Source organism: Solanum verrucosum, unplaced genomic scaffold, assembly GCF_900185275.1.
Source record: "Solanum verrucosum unplaced genomic scaffold, falcon-dt-bn FXZP01000183.1, whole genome shotgun sequence".
In the NCBI taxonomy this organism is placed as follows: Eukaryota; Viridiplantae; Streptophyta; class Magnoliopsida; order Solanales; family Solanaceae; genus Solanum; species Solanum verrucosum.
The window spans coordinates 3036263-3060002 of NW_026020430.1; the positions used below are offsets into that span (position 1 = coordinate 3036263).

At 33.7% G+C, this 23740-nt stretch overlaps 2 non-coding genes and 1 pseudogene across 2 annotated transcripts; 1 reads left to right on the forward strand and 2 right to left on the reverse strand.

Moving 5' to 3' along the window:
* Positions 1–1634: 1634 nt before the first annotated feature.
* Positions 1635–11260, forward strand: LOC125807752 (uncharacterized; annotated as a pseudogene).
* A 1140-nt stretch (positions 11261–12400) lies between these two features.
* TRNAV-AAC (transfer RNA valine (anticodon AAC)) lies at positions 12401–12474 on the reverse strand. Its single transcript has one exon. It is a non-coding gene; the product is annotated as a tRNA-Val (tRNA).
* Positions 12475–22315: 9841 nt separating this feature from the next.
* TRNAV-AAC (transfer RNA valine (anticodon AAC)) lies at positions 22316–22389 on the reverse strand. Its single transcript has one exon. It is a non-coding gene; the product is annotated as a tRNA-Val (tRNA).
* Positions 22390–23740: the final 1351 nt, after the last annotated feature.

The window sequence follows — 23740 nt, forward strand, 5'->3', positions numbered from 1 at the left end:
CATATTGAACTTTTAATTTTAAAAACTTATGGATATGAGAAATAATTAACATTCAATAATTAGGCAGAAGAATATCACATTCTCATAAATAAAATAATATCTCTAAGGCAAAAGTAGACATTCTAATTTGGACAATTACTACTTAACTATTTATGGGTCCAGCTCCGGTCAATAATCTATAGGTTGGAGTTTGACAATTTTCCAGTCATAGTTAAAATTTTACATCAACAATAAATAGCTTATTATCACAATATATAGACGTTTGATGCATACAACTTATAAGTTCTAAAAGATTTCATCAGTGTGGTACATATGCAAATTTATGATATAAACACTTGGTACATTACGAATCACACTTGCAGTCATCACCATAATTAATATGTCAATTATTTTAATTATTATATCACATATAGTCATATACAGCTTCTTTTTAACCTTAGAGAAGTATTGTACACATGATTTATGAAGAGAAAAGAATAATACTCCTTTTTTCATAAAATTTCTCTTGAATAATTATATAAATTGAACAATACAAACTTTTCAAAATGACTTATTCTAGATATATGGTCAATTTTTGAGGAATGAATGTTTCAACACATAATTAATAGACTAATAAGGTCAATAATTTATACATATAAACGAAAAGTTAAATAAAAATACAGCCTCAAAATCACATATATACTATATAGAGTATGATCCATCCTTTATCTCCAATTCGGTGGCCCATTTTATTTTAGGGTATGGATTCTTTTTTTAAAAAAAATAAATCATATTTGATTTCTCATTTAGTTATTCCTATTTCTACTCATAAATAATAATTTTGAAAATATATTTATACTAAAGTAGAACACTCTATTGAGAGCCAAATAAGCATGTCAAATTAACTGACTAATCTTTCATAATGAATTTCATCAGTAATTAAGAAACATAGTAGAACATGGATTGTATATCACTACTTTCTTCATGTAGGACACAAGATATTCCAATAGAAAAAAAAAATCATAAGAAAGTACATCAAAATATTTAAAAAGGACATATAAAATACTTAGGCAAGACAAGAAGGAGCGGATAAAAACAAAAGGAAATTACTGCACATACAAAATGATGAGCAAAATTCATTTTTGCATGATAATCTCTCATCCTCCTCTTATCATTTACATGAAGACCATGCTAGGCATTTTATAACAGTAGCTAGGATGACCGTTGAGTAGATAAAATTAATTTTCATTAAATTAGTTCAATGATTTTAGTCCATATCAAATTTATTTAATGGAAAACTCTTCAAATATTCTTGATTTTTACAGAAAAAGAGAAACTAATTATTAATGTGAATTTGATTCATGCACCGATTTAAATGAGTTATTTATTAAATATTTTCTAATATTTGTTTCAACTTTGAGCTTTGAATCTTCCCACTTATAATATAATATGATTTAATTATTTTAATATAAGGATAAAATGGTAATTCAACTTTGAGCTTTGAATCTTCCCACTTATAATATGATATGATATGATGATATATGATATATGATATGATGATATATATATATATATATATATATCAACATTCTCTCTTGTCATTTCCATAAAATTCATTCTTCTGCATTTTTCGGCTCTGAGTTGCTGCTTCAACAATGAATAGATACTACTATTCACTTGAACACAACCCTGATGCGATCCCTCCTAATGATACCATCCACTGCAATACTCATGGGTGCAGAAGGCAAGTTACATGCTTCAACAATTATATTCCGATGGTAACGATTCGAATATAATTTCTTTGTTTAGGGAAAATCATTTCATGAAATTGCTACTGATTTCAAGATTTTATATCATGAATTCCAGCAACTCATTTTCTTGTCTTTTACATTTTGCAGTCTTGATCAGGAGGACTAGGGCTCTTTAATTGGGTGTAAGTATCAGTAACTTGAGACATGTATACACTTTCTTCTGCTGTCTAAGCCTCATTTATATATGTAGGATTAATGTTCGAATAGCCACGTGAGTAATCATCTTGGAACTACCGTAGCCAAAACTTACTGTAGCAAATGTGAAAAGATGATCGGCTGGAGAATTGTAAGATACTAATATTAAAGATCATCAACAAAAAGATTTTGTTGCTTTTGAAAAAAAAAAACATACTGAATTTTGTATTACTCCAGATTGCAGTCACCCAACCGTCCGAGTATATTAAAGAAGGGAGATTCTGCATGAGATTGTAAGTTTCTAATTACACTTACACATAAGCGTTATGACTCATAAGGGTTCATACAAATGAGTATTTTGTTGCAGGGACAAGCTTAGTTTTTCAAATAATGAACCGTTGATTCGTCCAATCCAGGAACAAAATGTCCGCGCTAATGAGGAAAATGCAGATCAAGATGGAGACACAACTGAGGGATATGGAGACTCTACTGAAGAAGAAATGAGCACTAATATTGAACAAAATGTTGATCAAGATGGAGGCTTAGATGACGATATTTCTAATTACTTGATGCATCTCCTCCTCATGATCAAGGTGGAGGTGGTAATGAACAGAATCATAATCAATATGGAGGCTCGCCAATGAAATGACTGAAGATAGAATAGATAACATTGATGAAACTGCAGACATCGAAAGCCTAATAATGCTGATATTCTGCTTATACAAAATGCTATAATTCATAATTGTGTGATATTCTGTTTTCCATTTCTGTTTTGAGATTGCACTACATATGGTATTACTTCAGGTTGCAATGTAGATATGCACAATTGTTGTTCTTATATATAGTGTGATATTCTGCTTTCTTTTTTTGGTTTTTGGATTACATTACATATTGACATGTTCCAATCATCAGCTTCCGTCATCTTCAACACATTTATGCAAAAGAAAAAGAAAATTTGATGTTGAGAAGATAAATAACCTTTTCTATTTATAGCCAATGATATGGATTAAATAGTTTGATGTTGAAAAGCTAGATAACCCTTTCTATTTATTGCCAACGATATGGATTAAATAGGTGTGAATTCACCTGTTCAGAACATGCATGGTGTCGTTTGGGAGAGTAGATGTTTGTTCGGAAGGAACATGTAGCTGTCCAGTCCACTAGTGATATTGTCCGCTTCTGGCCTAGGCTCGCACGTCTTTAAAACGCGTCACTAGTTGGTAAGGTCTGCTCAATTATATACCCAACATCTCTCTTATGTTTTGTTGATGTGCGACTTCTAATCTTAAGTTGGGGTATCACAAAACACGTCCTTCCCGTATATTTTTTGCAAATTTTAAATTAATTTCCCGAGTTAATTAATTAATGATCCATGAATTAATGAATTAATATTAAGAAAAAAATTAATTAATGAGAATGATGAATAAATTGTCTAAAAAATTATCAACCAATCATTTGAGCTGGTGAGGAAGCACTCTCTTCGTAACCCTTTTAAGAGCTAATGGAAGTATTTCTTAATATAAGGACAATATTTTTTCAGATGGAGAAAATAGTTTTGGAGGGTAAAAAAATAATAATTTCGTAAAAGGGAAAAAATAAAATAAAATTCATCCCTAGTAAAAGGTTAGAAATTTTTCAGAGCGATTTAAAAACAGAGCTGGTGAAGTCATTTGAAAACAGAGCACTTCTCAACTAGTAGTATTCAAGAATCAAGAATAAATAGTTTGTCCTCTGCTTTAATTTCAGTTTTGGGCATTTCTCCTCTGCTTTAATTTTCACCCATTTTTCGTTTTCTTGGATTCTCATTGATCACCAACTCCATCTTTGGTGAGTAGTTTGTCTTTTCTTTCGATTGATCTTTCCAAACTTTCCAACTTTTATATTTCTCTTACACTTTCTTCTTTTTATTCTTTAATAGGTGAATCATGTCTATTAGGATTTGGTTCTTGATTCAACAATTTATGACAAGAAACGATTTGCCTGAATACAATCATATCCCTTCTGTTCATTACCTCTACTGTCGTCATTGCAGAACTCAAGTTGCAACCATCCATGCTGACACTCCGACTCTACCAATTCTTTCTAGGTTAAGGGTTGCTGTACGAGAGGACGAGCGATATCATCGAGTAATAGATGGCGTGACCGTAGCTGGGACTTTCTGTGTCCAATGTAGTAACCTGCTCGGGTGGAAAATTGTAAGATACTAGTAATATTAAAGATCATTTGAATTTCATGATAACAAGACGATTTTGTTGCTCTTTTTTATTCCCTCTTAAATTACTGAACTTGTGATTTCTCCAGATTGCAGTCTCCCAACCGTCTAGTATTTATAGCGTAGGAGAATTCGTTATGACATTGTAAGTTTCTAATTACGAATTTGCAGATTGAGACCGTCTGTACATGTATATCTATGGTATGACTTGTAAGGTGTTAATTCAAATGAGTATTTTGTGGCAGGAACGCATTTATTAGCTGGAACAATGTAACGTCGTTTGATTTACTCTTTGGAGGCAATAATGATCAAGATGGAGGTGCAGATGAAGAACAGGATCATGATCAAAATGGAGGCACTAATGAGCAAAATGCTGAACAAGATGGAGATACTAATGAACAAGATTTAGGCACTAATGTGCAAAATGCTGATCAAGATGGAGAGGCTAATGAGCAAGATTTAGGCTCTAATGAGAAAAATGCTGATCAAGATGGAATGGGCAATATATGATCTAAATGCAAACATTTGAATCAACTATTGATGAAAATGCAGACATCCAATGCCTACTCATGCTGCAGAACCAGCATATTACGATAGAGTTCATATTATACGAGTATGAATTCATAACTGTGTGTTCATTTTACATGTTTGAGCTCGAGTACTTCCCTTCTCTATATGCTGCTAATTACTTTATCTTTTGACTACAATCTACCAGTTGAAAGTCACTGCAACTACTGTGCAATTGTCTTTGTTTCTTCACTAGTATGGTAGATATACAGATGTTTGATTTTGAAGAATAGGAATAAAACCTTGAGTAGGATTTTATTTGTTTCAAATAGAGGATACAATATATATAGAACAAATCACACCTAATTTTGACCTTATTTTCTCGAGATACATGTATCTTGATGTATCTGGATGCACTAAATCCCTGATAAAATTTATTATAATTAACTCCTAAACTAGTGGGATTTCTGTAAGTTACCCTATTTCTCAGGGTGTTTGGAGTATCCCAATAAGATTGTGGTCCAAAGAATATTAGAGCGTGTCTTATTAGTTTTTTTAAATTATTTGAGAATTTCAATTTTTGTCAAAAATATTTATCAAATAATGACAAGTTATATGACCAAACAGTATTTGTCAAGCTTTTTCTCAAACATTTTTGGCAATTTCTATGGCCAAATAGATCCAAAGAAAAGAGAACAACTCAAGTTTTTGCACCGTTCCTATTTGAGGTGGTCTTTAATTTTTGCCCCCTTAAATGGATTGTCATTATTTTTTCACATACTGCTTATTTGATGAAATTTGTTGTCAAAAGTATTCATAACTATTGCTTAATTTTTCTGGCAAAAACTTTTTAGAGAAAACTTGTCTTAGACATAAGTTACAAAATCTTTTTAGAGAAAATTTGTCTTAGACATAAGTTTAGTACAGTGGTGAATTTAGGATTCTCACCAAGGGGTTTGAAAAATAAAAATATAAATGTGTGAACTAGAGTGTGAAATACAAACTGCAAAGAATTAAATTTAAAAAAAATAGGTAGTTTACGCACCTAACAGAAATCGAGGGGTTCGAAAAAATAAAAATATAAATGTGTGAACTAGAGTGCAAAGTGCAAACTCCAAAGAATTAAATTTACCCAAAAAGAATCAAACATGCAAACGGGAGATAGCATTTGCAACCCAAGTTTTAGTCCAATACCACTAGGTTATCTCTCTTCTTTGATTGAGGTAGTTTAAAATTAGTATATATACATAAGTATTGAAAATCTACTCTATATATACAATATATTTTTTTATCAAGGAGATTCGGAAAAACCCCGTGTCACGCCCCGAGCTACACCCTGGGCGGGACCGGCACTCGAAGACCATTGCTAGCCCCAAGCGAACCCTTGGCCTGGCTTACTTAACTCAGCGGAAACCTAACTCAATAGAATAACTCAATGCAATGAAAGGTCATAAAACAACCCAACTGATAAAATCTTGGCCAAAAAGGCAACTAGAGTCTCAAAATAGAATATTTATATATACACATAGATGAGAGACTCAATACTAACTGACTAACTGACTGACTGTCTATGAAGCCTCTATAACACTGAGATGGATGTTGGGACAGACCCCGCAACATCCTAATAAAACAAAACTAAGAGAACAAAATAACCGAGTCCTCCGGAATGCAAAGAGGCTCACCACTGACTCTGGAGTGCTCAGCTGGATCAATGGCGTGCTGGATGTTGATCCTGGGTACCTGTGTCTGCATCGTCAAAAGATGCAGGCCAACTGGCATTAGTACATTGAATGTACGAGTATGCGAGCTGAAAAGCTAAACAACAACTTAAGCTTGAAAGGAGTACAAAGGAACTCTTACCTTGGCTCTGTTCGACTCATGAATAACCGAACTCAATATAAAGCAATAAGACACATGTAATATACATAAAACTTGTAAAACAGTGTAAACAACTTAGTTCGTTAAAGATAAAGCAATAACAAACTCAACTTTACTTATATAAAAGTAATATAACTTTAGTGGGAGATTCTTTAACCGACAACCATCACTATGAGCCCTAGTGATGATACAACGTTTTACCTCACGTTGCCCAAGGACCATTCTATACCTTGCCGTGATATAGGACCTTACTTAACTTAGTGGATCCACTAGCTTAACTTACATGATCATCTAAAAAGTATGACCCGTTAAATCTCATGTTTGGCTACATAGTTCTTATGGAGAGTTGAGTTAATATGAACTCGTGTCCCCAATTCGGTGTTCAAGACTACTCCCAAAATATACTTTAGCTCAAAAGTGTTTTAAACACGTATTTCTTTAGTTTGAGGTAATTGCTCAAAACTTAGCCCAAAGGCTCTTTTGGAATCAATGTTCCCTTTTCTTTGTTCAAATGTGAAAACATTTATAAACTTCTTTGGGAATACATAGTTCCCTAATAACTTTTGAGAAATGAACTCAACTCTATACCCTTGGATTAACTTGAAACTTGAGCCTTAAAACGAAGTTAAAACGTTTAATAAAGACTCTTGAAAAATTTTTAAAGACTTGTTTTGACTTACTTCTTAACTTCTAAGCTTGACTCTAACTTCACCTGACTTTGATTCTAACTTTCCTCGAATTGGATGATGGATTCAAGGGTAATGATCTCATGTTTATGGATGAGTTCGTGATGTCTAGATGTACCTTAAAGTGTTGAAAACAACTATAAAACATAGTTACATTACCAAGGAACATATATGAAAAAGTGGGGAAGGAATGAGGAAGATTGGCGTCCTTGGCGCTCTGAGAGGCGCGGGGCGCCAGCCCTCAAAGCTCAGAAGGCCTGGTGGGGCGCTCTGCATGGCGCGCCGCCCCAAGGGTGGAAGCTCTGGCGCGACGCCCCAGCCTTTTCCCCAGAAAATCCAATTTTTCTCCTTTATTTTTCCAACTCTAAACCTTCCTAACTTCAAAGGTTCCAGCCCCAAACACTCATAATCATTAAAACCCTCAATATACAATAGATTCAACTCGAAATTTCCATTCGGAAACATATACCAAATCAACAAGAAACTTCAACAACACAACCACAAGAATTCCACAAACTTCAACCAACACAACCAATCTTTTCTCGGAATTAAACCAGTTTGGCGTGTGGGGGAATGAACCAACTCAACACTATGATCTCACATACCTTATAAGGGATCACCCCCGACGAAAACCACGACGATCTTGATGAATCCTTGCTTCTTCTTCTCTTTCTCCTCTTCTTTCTCTCTTCTCTCAAAAGCCCTAACTCTCACTTTTAAAAAGGTAAAACTGATGTAAAATCAGCTTAGACCCTTGATATACAACCAAAAGAAAAGGTGAGGGAAAAGACCAAACTACCCTTAAAATTTCGGATGAACTTCCTTTACCAATAGCCCAACTTCGAAAGGGAATAACTCACTCATACGAACTCGGAATCGACGAAACTCAACGGCGTTGGAAAGATCATTCTAAGAGCTTTCCAAACATAACTGTAAATTCACCTAACTCATCCTGAGATAGGAGTTATGACTGTTAAAAGTTGACCAAAAACTCATTTTTTTCCATACTTAAACCAAATTTCCAGATTTTGAATTCTTTTCAAAAATGACTATTTCAAATTTCCAGCTTCTTCATAGTTATTTCAACTTACACGATGTTACACCCCGACACCCACATAGGTCCTCCCCTGGTTCAATGTTATCTAATTGCAAGACAAAACTTTACTCTTAATACTTACTCTTATTAAATATATAATATGAGGTAATTTACTAGGCACATGTTACACCTTATAAGACATAAATTCAATTGGGGAATTTTCGCATATACCCACTCAAAAATAGCTTAATTACGCTCTACAGTTATAGTTTGTTAATTACGATTCGTAGCTATATGTTATAGGGATGAGAGTGGCGAGCAAGATTGGGAGAGGGAGGGGAGAGGTGAATTGTATATGTATATATGTCAAAATAATTATATATATGTAAGTGGTATACATATGTATTTGTATATCTAGCGAGCGAGATTGGGAGATGGAGGAGAGAGGCGAGCGAGAGAGGGCAATATTTGTATAATTCGCATCTCGTTTGTATGATTCGCGGGTACGTTTGTATAATTCACGTGTTTTTGTATAATTGAGTAATACAAAGTCTGGAATTATACAAATATGGTAAAACTCGAAATAACGAATTGATACAAACATAAACATATGAACTTTAAACAGTTATACAAATTATATTATACAAATTACATTATATAAAAAAGATTGAATGTATATGATGATAAAACTAAAAAAACAAAGGAAATCATTGTCATACACAAATACAAACTATTGTATATAAAATACAAATCAAACAAAGTATTGTTAGTAGCGAATTATATAAATGTGGCGAATTATACAAACGTGACTAATTATACAAACTCAAAGTCAGCTCACGTAATTAATAGTTAATGTTAGTCACGAGTGGTAATTATAGCAAACTATAGCTATGATGACTAATTATATAGTATAAATTTGTTTAACGTCCTGATTTGCCCAATTCAATTTTATGGTATAACTTAGGCCTAGAAAATTTCTTTTGCCTTAAGAAATTAATACTAACGCATAACTTGTGCCTTGGGATCTATTACTGAACTTATGCCTAGAGAGAAAATTTAATATAATAAACATATACATATATATTGATTAATCATAATTAAATAATATGTCAGGCAATCTATCATTCCGCATTAATACTCTGATAAGTTTTTAGTTTTAAACATTGAAATTCACACTGGAAAATTTGTTCAATTACAGAGCGATTTCAAAACACAGCTCTTATCAACTAGTAGTATTCAAGAATCAAGAACTGATTTTTCTGTTATAATTCCCACCCATTTCAAAACAGAGCTCTTCTCAATTAGTAGATTCTCACTGATCAACCGACTCTTTTCAGAGCGATTATAAAAGAGAGCTGGTGAAGCCATTTCAAAACAGAGCTATTCTCAATTAGTAGTATTCAAGAATCAAGAACTGATTTTTCTGTTATAATTTTCACCCATTTTTTGTTTTATTGGATTCTCATTGATCTACCAACTCTTTTCTCCCTGGTGAGAAGTTAGTCTCTTCTTTCCATTGAATTTTCCAGCTCTTCTATAATAGGTGAAACATGTCTGCTTACTTCTACTGCGGTGGCTGCGGAGCCCGAATTGCACTCGTCCAGGATTACGATCACCCTGTATGATTTGATACTCCAAATTTTCAATTAATTTCTTCTGAATTGTTCTATTTGTATCATGAATTAAGCACTACTCTGTTATAATTCTTGACTAAGTTCAGAACCAACTTATTTTCTTGTGCTGTAAACATTGCAGGGAGACGACATAGAGAATTCAAGGTTCTTTACTAAAGTGTAAGTCTCGTGCAATTTCAACATCTTGAGATTTTATTTATTGCCTAATGAGCCAGCCATATATGCAGGTTTAATGTTGAAGTAGCACAGGACGAGCAATATAATCCAGTATTAAATGGCATGAACCTAGCCACGACTTACTGTGGCAAATGTAGAACCCCGCTCGGGTGGAGAGTTGTAAGATACTAGTAATAACAAGATGATTTTGTTGCTCTTTTTTTTCCCCTCTTAAATTACTGAATTTATGATTTCTTCAGATTGCAGTCTCCGAACCGTCTAGGAGTCATAAAGTAGGAGGATTCTATATGAGATTGTAAGTTTCTAATTATGAATTTGCAGATTGAGACGTCTGCACATGTATATATGTGGTATGACCTATAAGGTGTTAATTCAAATGAGTATTTTGTGGCAGGAAATGGCTGCATGAAATGAATCATGATAAATATAGAGACAGAACTGAGGGATATGGAGATTCTACTGAACAAGACGTGGATGCTAATGAGCCAAATTTTTATCAAGATGGAGACACAACTGAGGGATATGGAGACTCTACTGAACCAGAAGTGGGTGCTAATGAGCCAAATTTTGATCAAGATGGAGGCGTTAATGAGCAAAATTTTGATCAAGATGGAGGCGTTAATGAGCAAAATTTTGATCAAGAAGGAGGCGTTAATGAGCAAAATGCTGATCAACATGGAGGCGGTAATGAGCAAAATGTTGGTCAAGATGGAGGTGGTAATGAGAAAAATGCTGATCAACATGGAGGCGGTAGTGAGCAAAATGCTGATCAACATGGAGGCGGTAATGAGCAAAATGTTGGTCAAGATGGAGGCGGTAATGAGAAAAATGCTGATCAACATGGAGGCGGTAGTGAGCAAAATGCTGATCAACATGGAGGCGGTAATGAGCAAACTGTTGGTCAAGATGGAGGCGCTAATGAGCAAAATGCTGATCAACATGGAGGCGGTAATGAGCAAACTGTTGGTCAAGATGGAGGCGCTAATGAGCAAAATGCTGATCAACATGGAGGCGGTAATGAGCAAACTGTTGGTCAAGATGGAGGCGCTAATGAGCAAAATGCTGATCAACATGGAGGCGGTAATAAGCAAAATGTTGGTCTAGATGGAGGCGCTAATGAGCAAACTGCTGATGAACATGGAGGCAGTAATGAGCAAAATGTTGGTCAAGATGGAGGCTCGCCAATGAAATGACCGAAGAAATAGATCAAGTGGCTGATGGAATAGATAATATTGATGAAAATGCAGACATTGATGGCCGACTCATGCTGATATTCTGCTTATACAAAATGCTATAATTCATAATTGTGTGATATTCTGTTTTCCATTTCTGTTTTGAGATTACACTACATATGGTATTACTTCAGGTTGGAATAAACCAATTTGAGACTTCCATTCTCTGTATGGTGCTTAGTTTGTTTTAATTTTCTTGATACAAGTCATCTTTCAAGCATTTGAGTATAATCGATTACTGATATTTCCTTAGATTTTGCTACTCAACTTTAGTTTTTGAAGGCTACACAGGAGTGTGAATGCCAGTGGTCATCTGTTTTCTCCCCTTTTTCTAAGGAATGGGGCTTTTAGGAAACTGTTATAGTATATGCTAACGTAAGTGCCAATGCTCATATTATACTAATTTGGATTTCTGCTGTTCATATAATTGAATGTGTAACCTTGTGAAATCTGTACGACTCCTTTTGTCAAGTGGGGATGATTATACGCGTGTTGTTGCCAACAATTGAAGTTTATCGCTGCGTTAAACACCTAAAAGCTAATACAAATCCTGTAGTCTTGTTTGGCATGAATTCGTAGTAGTAGAGTTATCCTTCACCACAACAGTAGATGTCAGCTTCTCAAGTCTCAACAAGAGGATCCTAACTTCTTAAGTAAGTTGCAGCACCACTACAGTTTTGGCACATAAAGTAAAACTTTCAAAAAAAAAAAACTGATCAAGATGGAGACAACTGATCAAGATGGGGACACAACTGATCAAGATGGAGACACAACTGATCAAGAAGGAGACATTACTGATCAAGAAGGAGACGCTACTGAGGAAAATGCTGATCAAGATGAAGACACTACTGAACAAGATTTAGGCGTTAATGAGCAAAACACTAATGAGCAAGATGGAGATGCTAATGAAGAAGGAGGTGCTCAAATGAACTGAATGATGAAAATGATAGCCTACTCATGCTGATGTTCTGCTTATACAAAATGCTATAACTCATAATTTGTGTGATATTCTGTTTTCCATTTCTGTTTTGTGATTGCATTGCATTACATATCATCTGTACAGTTTGGTACATAAAAGGAAAACTCAAGGAAAATAATATAATAAAAAAATAATGGCTTCGCCCGGACTCGAACCGGAGACCTTCAGTGTGTTAGACTGACGTGATAACCAACTACACCACGAAACCTTCAGGTATCAGATATTACTTTAAGAATATTATTTGGAATATTATACCATAATACAAGGGTTATTGACTGCTTTCAATTTCCATGGCTCGAACTCATTGTTCCAAGATTTCCTCTTGATTTGGTGCAACAAACATATTAATCATGGCACAATAGTATGTCGCACATCATTTGTTTGATACAAATAATTTAGTTATTTTTACTATCGAAATTCACACAAACAATAACTACAACGTAACTGAGATCAGGAGCAATTGTCTCCACAAATTTTTCTACTATTTCCTAATCTACTGCTTAACCACTATCATCTACTCATCTTGCTACCATGTTGATCACTAGCTATTTATAAAATTTTCTAATTTTAACTATATTTTGAAACTATTAAAAAGTGTAAAGTTCAAGATAATACAATTTGCGTACAATTTTGATTAAAAAAAAATTAAATGATATTAGTATTTTATTATGTTAAACTGTAATATAATTTTGTTTAATTTATTAATTTTTCCTTAATCAGTTTTAAGAGTTTGTGTTTGAATAAGAATGTAATGGAAAGTTATAAAACAATCTATTTATATTTCCGTTTTATTTAAATAAGGATTTAAAGTTTATAAAAAAATTAATTTTACAACAGATCATTCAAATATTTAATTTTTTAATTTTTATCTTTATATAAATTTAATTATTTTTTATACCCTTAAAGTCAATCTTTTTTTTTTTCAAATTAACACACAAAATAATATTTAACTTATGCCCAATACATAAAAATACTTAGTGCTTCTATAGTTCTATTTACCAAACAAATTTAAAAATGAGGAGCTTTCACATATAGCCACTAAAAAATAGCCTAATTACTCTTCATAGCTATAATTTAATAATTACAATTCGTAGCTACATGTTATAGGGAGGAGAGAGGCAAGCGAGACTGGGAAAGAGAAGAGAGAGGTGAGCGAGACTGGGAGAGAGAGGAGAGAGGTGAGCGAGACTGGGAGAGAGAGGAGAGAGGTGAGCAAGACTGGGAGAGAGAGGAGAGAGGCGAGCGAGAGAGGGCAAAAAGTGGGAGAAAGGTGAATTGTATATGTATGTCGGTTAGATAATTGTATATTATACATATATATTTGCATATATGGCAAGCGAATTGGGAGAGGGAGGAGAGAGCCAAGCGAGATTGGGAGAGAGGCGAGCGAGAGAGGGCAGAGAGTGGGAGAGAGGTGAATTATATATGTATATCGGTTAGATAATTGTATATTATACATATGCATTTGTATATATGGAAAGCGAGATTGGGAGAGGAAGGAGAGAGGCGAGCGATATTGGGAGAGGGAGGAGAGAGGCGAGCGAGATTGGGAGAGAGGGCAAAGAGTGGGAGAGAGGTGAATTGTATATGTATATTGGTTAGATAATTGTATATTATACATATGTATTTGTATATATGGAAAGCGAGATTGAGAGAGGGAGGAGAGAGGCGAGCGAGATTGGGAGAGGGAGGAGAGAGACGAGCGAGAGAGGGCAGAGAGTGGGAGAGAGGTGAATTGTATATGTATATCGGTTAGATAATTGTATATTATACATATGTATTTATATATTCTGGTGAATTATACATATACAAACGTGGCTAATTATACAAACTTGAAGTCAACCCGCGTAATTAATGTATAATGTTAGTCGCGAATGGTAATTATAGCAAACTATAGCTATGATGAGTAATTAAGTAATATAAGTTTGCTTAACCGCGTAATTTTCCCTTTTCGATATGTATCAACGGTTGGTTTTTAAAAAGATAGGGTAGCGAAAAGGGTTAAAAAGGTCTCTTTTTGGATTGAAATACTTATTATTGACTTCAATGATTTTATTAAGCATTGAAACACTTTAAATAGTCAACTTAAAATATAGAATCTACATAATTTGAAATTTAAAACAATCTGAAATATCTAAACAACAATTCATGTTAAACTAAACAACTTATTTTGCTAAAAACTAACTAAGAGCAAATATATATATATATATCAACATTGTTATGAACCAACTTCGGCTTAATATCGATACCTATACGGATGCCACACAACTAGTTATTGGGCCGAAAAGAAGCAGCAAAATTAGAAGGCCTTCACAAGGATTGATTTTGGACCCAGGCCCAATTAACAACTAATTAAAAGGACGACGGATGGGAAAGAACGTTTTATGCAAATTATGTGAAGCTTTGGCTTTCTGATCCTCTCATCTCCTTTCTATGGTCTAGAATCTCATCCCCTTCTAGTTACCCTCTTCTATGTTATCTATCTATAATTAGTATGTTGTTACTTTGTTGTGGGTATTATACGTTGTAACTTGTATTCCGTAATAACAATATATATATCAGTGTTTGTGTTGAAAATTGAGTTTGTTACATTGGTGCTTTCATCCAGAGGTTTCTCTAATGGAGGACCAAAAAGTACTCAAAATTTTCGTTGATGATTCAATCAAAGAAATGAAGGATTCTATCTCTAAAGATCTCGCTGAATTTCGTTCTGTACTGCTGGAGGCTTTGGGGGAAAATGTTACAACCTCTTTTCAACCCCCAAACACAGTTATGGATGCTAAATTATGGCAGTTTCGAGGCAAGAATCTGGAGGCTTGGATAATCCAAGCGGAGCATTATTTTGATTTCTACAATATTGAGGAAGATCAAAAGCTTACCGTGGCATCATTCTACCTTGATGGTGAAGCATTAGACTGGTACCGATGGTTATTTAGGAACAATCAGTTAATTGATTGGCCACATTTTGCTGCTAAGGTGAGAATTCGATTTAAACCAAAAGAACTAGAATCCGTGAGAGGGAGATTCACTAATCTCGGGCAAGTAACCTACGTGAATGAGTACCAAAACCAAAACCGTTGTGAGGATATGTTGTCACGCTTCCATGAGAAAGATGTATTTTCCCCAGGCAACACATTTGTTCATCCACAATGGAACTACATAACCAACTCACTTTTGCCACAACATTATGCTGAGCAATCAACATTCCAAAGTAATGCAGGTCAGGTGTTTGATAAATTTTCTGATAGGTCTAAAGGTGCAATACTGGAACCACACAAGGTGCGTAGGATGACCAAATATACTATTGAAACACATTTCCCTACTGATCCTGAACATCCTATTACCCCGTGTGATATGGCCAATGACCACGCTGTTACCGTGGAAAATAAAGACAAAAACGAGCTCTGTTTTCCCTTGATGCCTAATGATTTTGGGGATCTAGCATTGTGTGTGAGCGTGAAAAATGGCTTAACCCCTTGCTATTGGTTTGACACTGGCAAACATACTTCTCGGCCCAAACATAGCTTGGGAATGGGTTGCTCAGAATTTGCTACTCAAAATGCCGGTGAGCCACATCCAAGGGTTCTTGGTATCAAGATATTGGAGTCGCTAGCGGGGAACCAGTTGAGGGCTGCACGAAGGCAGAACAAATGGATGATGTTGAGTTCTACTTCTTATTTTGTGTGCAATAATTTCACGAAGGCTCTATACATCCTTTCGCCAAACACCAATTTTGGCTGGAGCATGACTCTTCAACCTTATTCTTATTTCTCACCAGGTTTCATTGTTTCTCTCACCTTTGCAAATTGTCCTTTTGACCCTGGTATACAATCCTGTGGTGCCAATGAGAATATGTTTCCAAAAAGTAGTTTTGTTTCTACTTATTTTTGCATAGTTACATTGTGGAATGAACAAATTTATGGTATTGGGCGGAAACATGTAGGCACTGATGCATCGGAACATTTTTATAGTTCCTTGGAGTTTCTCTTAGCACTCAATCATGTCAGTCTAGTGCAACATATATGGCAAAGGCAATGGAATGCACTAATTGAACACATTGGTCCAGATTGTGCTTATGTTTTTAAGCTTCAGGAAGGTAGGCAATGGAAAGGTCTTGAGCATAACCCTTCAGTGAATTTGGTGTCTCTAATTACCATCCCTTACAGAGGAGACATGGCACATATCAGTGATTTGGCTACTTCTTGGGTCATGTATTCTCCTTTTGAGTATGCAACCGTTGTTACATGTGTGAATACACAACTTATTGGTGCTAAAGTTTACACTACAATTCATGTGTTTGGAAAGAACTTGTTTGCAGGGAGTTTCAGTAATGACCAGATCATCTTTTATGTTGTTTCCAAGTTGGTGGTTGCTGCAAGAATTGTTCAAGATCACATACTATTTTTTGCTAAAATCACAGAGTTTCTCTTGACTACAATTGGTGGGGAGCTCTATACTAATATTGTTCTTGACTCGAACCTTGAGGACAAGGTTCTTATTGAGGATGGGAGTATTGTTATGAACCAACTTCGGCTTAATATCGATACCTATACGGATGCCACACAACTAGTTATTGGGCCGAAAAGAAGCAGCAAAATTAGAAGGCCTTCACAAGGATTGATTTTGGACCCAGGCCCAATTAACAACTAATTAAAAGGACGACGGATGGGAAAGAACGTTTTATGCAAATTATGTGAAGCTTTGGCTTTCTGATCCTCTCATCTCCTTTCTATGGTCTAGAATCTCATCCCCTTCTAGTTACCCTCTTCTATGTTATCTATCTATAATTAGTATGTTGTTACTTTGTTGTGGGTATTATACGTTGTAACTTGTATTCCGTAATAACAATATATATATCAGTGTTTGTGTTGAAAATTGAGTTTGTTACAAACATTCTCTCTTGTCATTTCCATAAAATTCATTTCAACAATGAATAGATACTATTCACTTGAACACAACACTGATGCGAATGTTAGCATCCACTGTCATACTAATGAGTGCAGAACGCAAGTTGCATGGCTCAACGATTATGCTCCGATGGTAATGATTCTAACATAATTTCTTGGTTTAGGAAAAAATATTTCATGAAATTGCTACGTACTGATTTCAATATTTTGTATCATGAATTCTGATTAATTAAGCACTACTCTCAGCAACTTATTTTCTGGTCTTGTACATTTTGCAGTCTCGCTCAGGAGAAGTAGGGCTCTTTAATAGGGTGTAAGTATGAGCAACTTGAGATATGCTTACAGTTTTTTTCTGCTGTCTAACTCATTTATCTATATGCACGTTTAATGTTCATGTACCAGACAACGCGAGTTATCATCGAGCAGAAATTGGAACTAACATAGCCAAAATTTACTGTCTCCGATGTAGAAAGATGATCGGGTGGAAAATTGTAAGATACTAATATTCAAGAATATTTTGTTGCTTTTTAAACAATAACACTGAATTTTTTATTTCTCCAGATTGGAGTCCGCCAACAGCACATGTATGTTAGAGAAGGAAAATACTGTATGAGATTGTAAGTTTCTAATTACCAATTTGCAAATTAAGACTGTATGACTTGTAAGGGTTAATACAAATGAGTATTTTGTGGCAGGGAGAAGCTTACTTTTTCGAATCATATACCGTTGCTTCATTCAATTGTGGAACAAAATTTACAAGCTAATAAGGAAAATGCAGATCAAGATGGAGACGCTAATGAACAAGAAGTGGCACTAATGAGAAAAATGCTAATCAAGATGGAGGCAGTAATAATGAACAGAATCATGATCAAGACAGAGGCACTCCAATGAACTGAATGAAGATGTAGACCAACTGGGTGATGAAAATGCAGAGGCATTGATATTCTGCTTAGTTTGTTTTTAATTTCTTGATACAAGTCATCTGTCAAGCATTTTAGTATTATCGACTGGTTAAAAGTTACTACTTGATTACTGATATTTTTAGTTGGAATAAACCAATTGACACTGAACATTCTCTATATGCTGCTTAGTTTTATATTTCTTGATACAAGTCATCTGTCAAGCATTTGAGTATAATTGACTGGTTAAAAGTTAGGCATAATACATATATTGACCCCTAAACTTGGCTTCAAATTTTAACTTTGACCTTTAACTTTGTAAGTGCACAAATAGGCACTTTAACTATCCAAAACTTAAACAAAAAAACACTCGGATCCTACCTGGCAAAATGCGTGAAATACACTCAAATTAGGCGCGTCAGATGTAAAAATTCAGGGGGTCAACAGTAAAAAAAAGCATTGAAAGGACAATTAAACCCTTTTTATATTTTTTTCAACAATTTCCCCTCTTTTTTGCATTATTTGTTGTTTATTGCAAAATGCAAGTGACATTTAATAAAAAATTTTGTTATTACGAAAAAAAATTATAATGAAGTTTTTTTTTGGCAAGAAGGAAAAAGGAACACGTGTAGTACTAAATATTTTTTTTGAGATTCAATCAATTTTTTTTGTCTTTGAAATATTTCTAGCTGTTAATTACTGTAATTTATAGTACTTTCTAGGAAATTTTCAATAATATATATTATTTCATTTGTCCGAATTTATGCGTCACCAGTAAAATTTGAAGAGTCAATCAGATCTTTTATATATTTTTATATCTTTTAAATATTTAAGTAATTAATTATCGTGATTTATAATATTTTATACAATTATTTAGTATGGTAAAAGAAATTTAAAAGAAACACGCATCCTTCAATAGTAAAATATGGGTCCCCCTTTTTTTTTTTACAAGTTGACCTCCTGCCTGTATAGTCTTTTTTTGTCCAGAAGGAAAAAGGAACACGTGTCGACCCCAACATCCTCTCTATTCCCGCTTATTATATTATATACTAGTGATGAAGAGCTCGTGCTAATAATTAATTTAAAAGTTAATTTTTAATTGACGTTAAATAAATAGTTTTAAATTTTAAATTTGAATAAATTTTATATATTTATATGGTAGTAAATGTTCATGTTAACTCTAAAATGAATACATCACTATTAATAAAGCTTGAAGTTTAAAGAAAAATCCTTAAATGACCAAAATAACCCTTAAACTCAATTTTAATCACAAAAAGCATACATGTCCACGGTGTGGTGGCTTATGCATCAACTAATTTTTTGTATGTTTTTTCAAAAATATTTTAGTTGCTAATTTGTTATAATTTATAAAAATCATTAACGTCATTTTCGAATAACTTATAGTATTGTTAACTTTCAATAATATATATTGTTCCATCTATTCAAATTCATGTGTCACCAATAGAATTTCAAGAGTCAACAAAAAATTTTCTAAAAAAAATATATTTTAATTATGATTTATAGTACTTTTAAATATAACGTATAGTGTGTTTGTAGGCTCTTATTAGATTGAAAAAATATTTTAAATTAGTAATTATTGTAATTAATAGTGTATATTACGTAATTTTCAAATTTGTAATAAATTTTTTTAAATATTAAGTCTAATAATTTATAGTATCTTAAATGTAATCTTTGAAAACACATAAATTAAAAAAAAGAAATAAGACAAATAAATTATAAATTGAATAATTGACATTTTCAAATATTAATTTACCACAAAATGAAAGTGAAGGAAGAAGTTGTGAGGCAGAAATAAAGAGAAGGGAATGGAATTAGTGAGGTGGGGTTCATATCCATTAAAAGAGATTGAAATAAATGCATGGCAAATTGAAAAGGTGTCAAATAGACAGGAAAACGGGCCCACATGCATTGAATAGTTGGCAGCCATTGAGTGGGTCACTAATACATGTGGCAGCGCTTGCATTTCACGCTTTTGGCTCCAAAAATCGCGTGTTTATTTATTTAAATGTAGGATAGTTAAAGTGCCTATTTGTGCATTATGAAAGTTGGAGGTCAAAGTTAAAATTTAAAGCCAAGTTTAGAGGTCAATATATGTATTATGCCTAAAAGTTAATACTGGATTACTTAGATTTTGCTTGATAGTAAATGCTACTGGAATATCTAATTAACTAATGTGCCAGTGCTCATATTATATATACTACAAGTTTCTGTTTTCTGCTGTCTAATATATTGCAAATATGTAACCTTCTGAAATCTGTACAATTGCAATGTAGATATGCACAATTATTGTTCTTATATATACTGAACCAAACAATCATATTCGGTTTTATTTTCTTTGTTTACTCCTTCGTTTCAGTATCCCTCAAATCATTTTTTATCGCCTACATTTCACTCCTCCATTAATATCTCTCTCTGATTTTACCTTTTTCTTCTTAATTTTAATTTAAGCAAGTAGAGGGGGGGAAAAGGAAACATATTGGCTTTATTCTCTGTACAATTTTAAGTGGGTGCATATATGTGTAAGGATGCAAAAGAAAATATAATTATGACTATAATAGTTTTGGAGGGAAAATGGATTGAGAATTAACCGTAAATTCAAGAATCAAGAAGTGACTTTTCTATATATATATATATATATATATATATATGTATCAACATTCTCTCTTGTCATTTCCACCAAATTCATTCTTCTGCATTTTTTTAATTTTGAGCAGTGCATCTCTTCTCTTCTGAGTTACTTCTTCTTCATTCAACAAATATGAAATGCTATTCAGTTCAACTCCAGGATGTTATCCCTCTTTATCATACCATTCACTGTCGTAGGTGCGGAAATCAAGTGGCATGCACCCACGATTATATTCGATTGGTAAGGATTCAAATATTATTTTTTCTGAATTCTTCTATTTCCTACTGATTTCAATATGCTGCTTAATTCTCACTATAACTCTGTTCTTGAACTTATTATGCTCATTTTCTTGTACATTTTGCAGTGGCCAAGAGGGCTCTTTAATAGGGTGTAAGTCTCATCATGATTTCACAAACTTGAGATATGGATACTCTTTTTTCTGTGGTCTAATTAACGCATATATATGTATATATGCAGGTTTAATGTTGTTGTACGAGACAACGTGAAATATCATCAACGAATATTAGGAACTGCCGTTGCCAAGGCTAACTGTGTCCAATGTGGAGTGACACTCGGGTGGAAATATGTAAGATACGAAGCAATTTGTTTTCATGAACAAGAAGATTTTGTTGCTTTTTAAAAAAAAATACTGAATTTTGTAATTTCTCCAGATTGAAGTAACCCCGCAGAACACTCTTATTAGGGAAGGAAAATTCCTAATGATATTGTAAGTTTCTAATTACAAATTTGCGAATTGAGACTGTCTGTACACGTTATATGAAGTATGACTATTTTGTGGCAGGAAAAAGCTTTGTTTATGGAATGATGTACCGTTGCTTCGTATAGAGAAGGTACAAGATTTACACACTTATGAGGAAAATGCTGATCAAGATGGAGACACGAATGAGGAAAATGTTGATCAAGATGAAGACACTAATGAACATGAAGTGGGTGCTAATGAGCAGAATGTTGATCAAGGTGGAGGCGGCAATGAACTGAATCATGAAGAAGATGTGGGGGTTATTCGGTTCAATGTTCGTAATATCTTGACGCATTTCATCAACAAAAATGCTTATCAAGGTGGAGGCGGTAATGAACTGAACCATGAACAAGATGTGGCCGCTAATGAGCAAAATGCTGATCAAGATGGATGCGCTAATGAATAGGGTCCTAATGATCAAGATGGAGGCCCGCCAATTAAACGAAGGAAGATAAGATCAACTGGCTGATGGAATAGATGAAAATGCAGACATTGATAGGCTACTCATTCTGATATTCTGCGTATACAAAATGCTATAATTCATAATTGTGCGATATTCTGTTTTGAGATTACACTACATATTGTATTACTTCAGGTTGGAATAAACCAATTGACACTGCACATTTTACATGTTTGATATCTCAGGTTCTATATATGCTGCTTAGTTTGTTTTTAATCTGTTGATACAAAATTGCTGATTGAGAGGATTGGTAGTAGAGTTTTCCTTTATTTCTCTCAACAAAAGGATCCTGACTTCTTAAGTAAGTTGCACCATCACTACACTTTTGGCACATAAAGGAAAACTTTCAAAAAACAAAATATATGTATCAAAAAAATGGCTTCGCCCGGACTCGAACCGGAGACCTTCAGTGTGTTAGACTGACGTGATAACCAACTACACCACGAAACCTTCGTTATAGAAACTACTTTAGTCTTTAGATCAATTATATTGGGTTAGTGACTGTTTCCATTGTTCAAACTCATTGCTCCAAGAGTTCCTCTTGATTTAGTGCAACAAACATATGTATTAGTTAATCATGGTTAAATCGTACTCCCTCCTTCCCCTAGTTGTCATGTTGCACTTTTCGAAAGTACTTAATTTGACTAATTTTCAACGCTAAATTAGATTACATTAATTTGATATTTTAAAATAAAATTTTAGATATTCAAAAACTATACGAAAAGTACTATAACATGCAACATTTATCATATCAATATGATTAAAAATTATATTTTAAAATGTTAGTCAAAATTCGCACAACAACATTATTAAGATACAAATGAGAGGGAGGGAAAAGGAAACATAATTGGTTTTTTATTCTCTATACAATTTCTAAGTCGGTGCATATGTGTGTAAGGATGCAAAATAAAAAGCGAATATGACTAGAGTCAGCAATTAAAAAGAAAATAGATTTGGAGGGTAAATGGATTCAGAATTAACGGTAAATTCAAGAACCAAGAACTGATTTTTCTGTTATAATTCCCACCCATTTTTCGTTTTCTTGGATTCTCATTGATCAACCAACTCTTTCTGTTACATTTGTTGTCTGGTGACAAGTTAAGTCTTTTTTTTCAATTGATTTTTGCAGCTTTGATATTTGTCTTACATGTCTGATTTCATTCCCACTGTAAGGATTTCTCACTCTGTATGATTTCTTGCTATTGATTTGTGTTTCTTTGATACTACAAATTTTCAATTTATTTCTTCTGAATTGTTCTATTCGCTTAGAGAAAACTATAGTATGTTGTATCTTTTGATGACAATTCATAAAGACAATATGTATCATGAATTAAGCACTACTCTGTTATATCTCTTGACTAAGCTCTGAACCAACTTATTTTCTTGTTTTGTAAACATTGCAGGTACTCGACTTAGTGATAGCAAGGTTCTTTATTAGAGTATAAGTCGCTGGAGTTCATACTAGACAATTATTAATTCATAATTGTGTGAAATTCTGCTTTCTTTTTTGGTTTTTGGATTAATATTACTTCATTTTGGAGAAAAGCAATTGAGACTGAACATTTTCCATGTTATAGCTCGGGTACTACCATTCTCTATATTCAAGTCATGTGTCACTGGATCTTTGTTTCAACAAGTGTACTTGCTTGAAAGTGAACACTAGTTTGTTTTTCATTAAAATGTGTGACTAATAAGATTTTAACAGATACGAATTGTGATGTCTGTTTCTCTCTGATGAGGTTAAAACTATATTGTTACGGGCATAAAATCCTGAAACAACCCATTGCTTTGCGAAATTGGG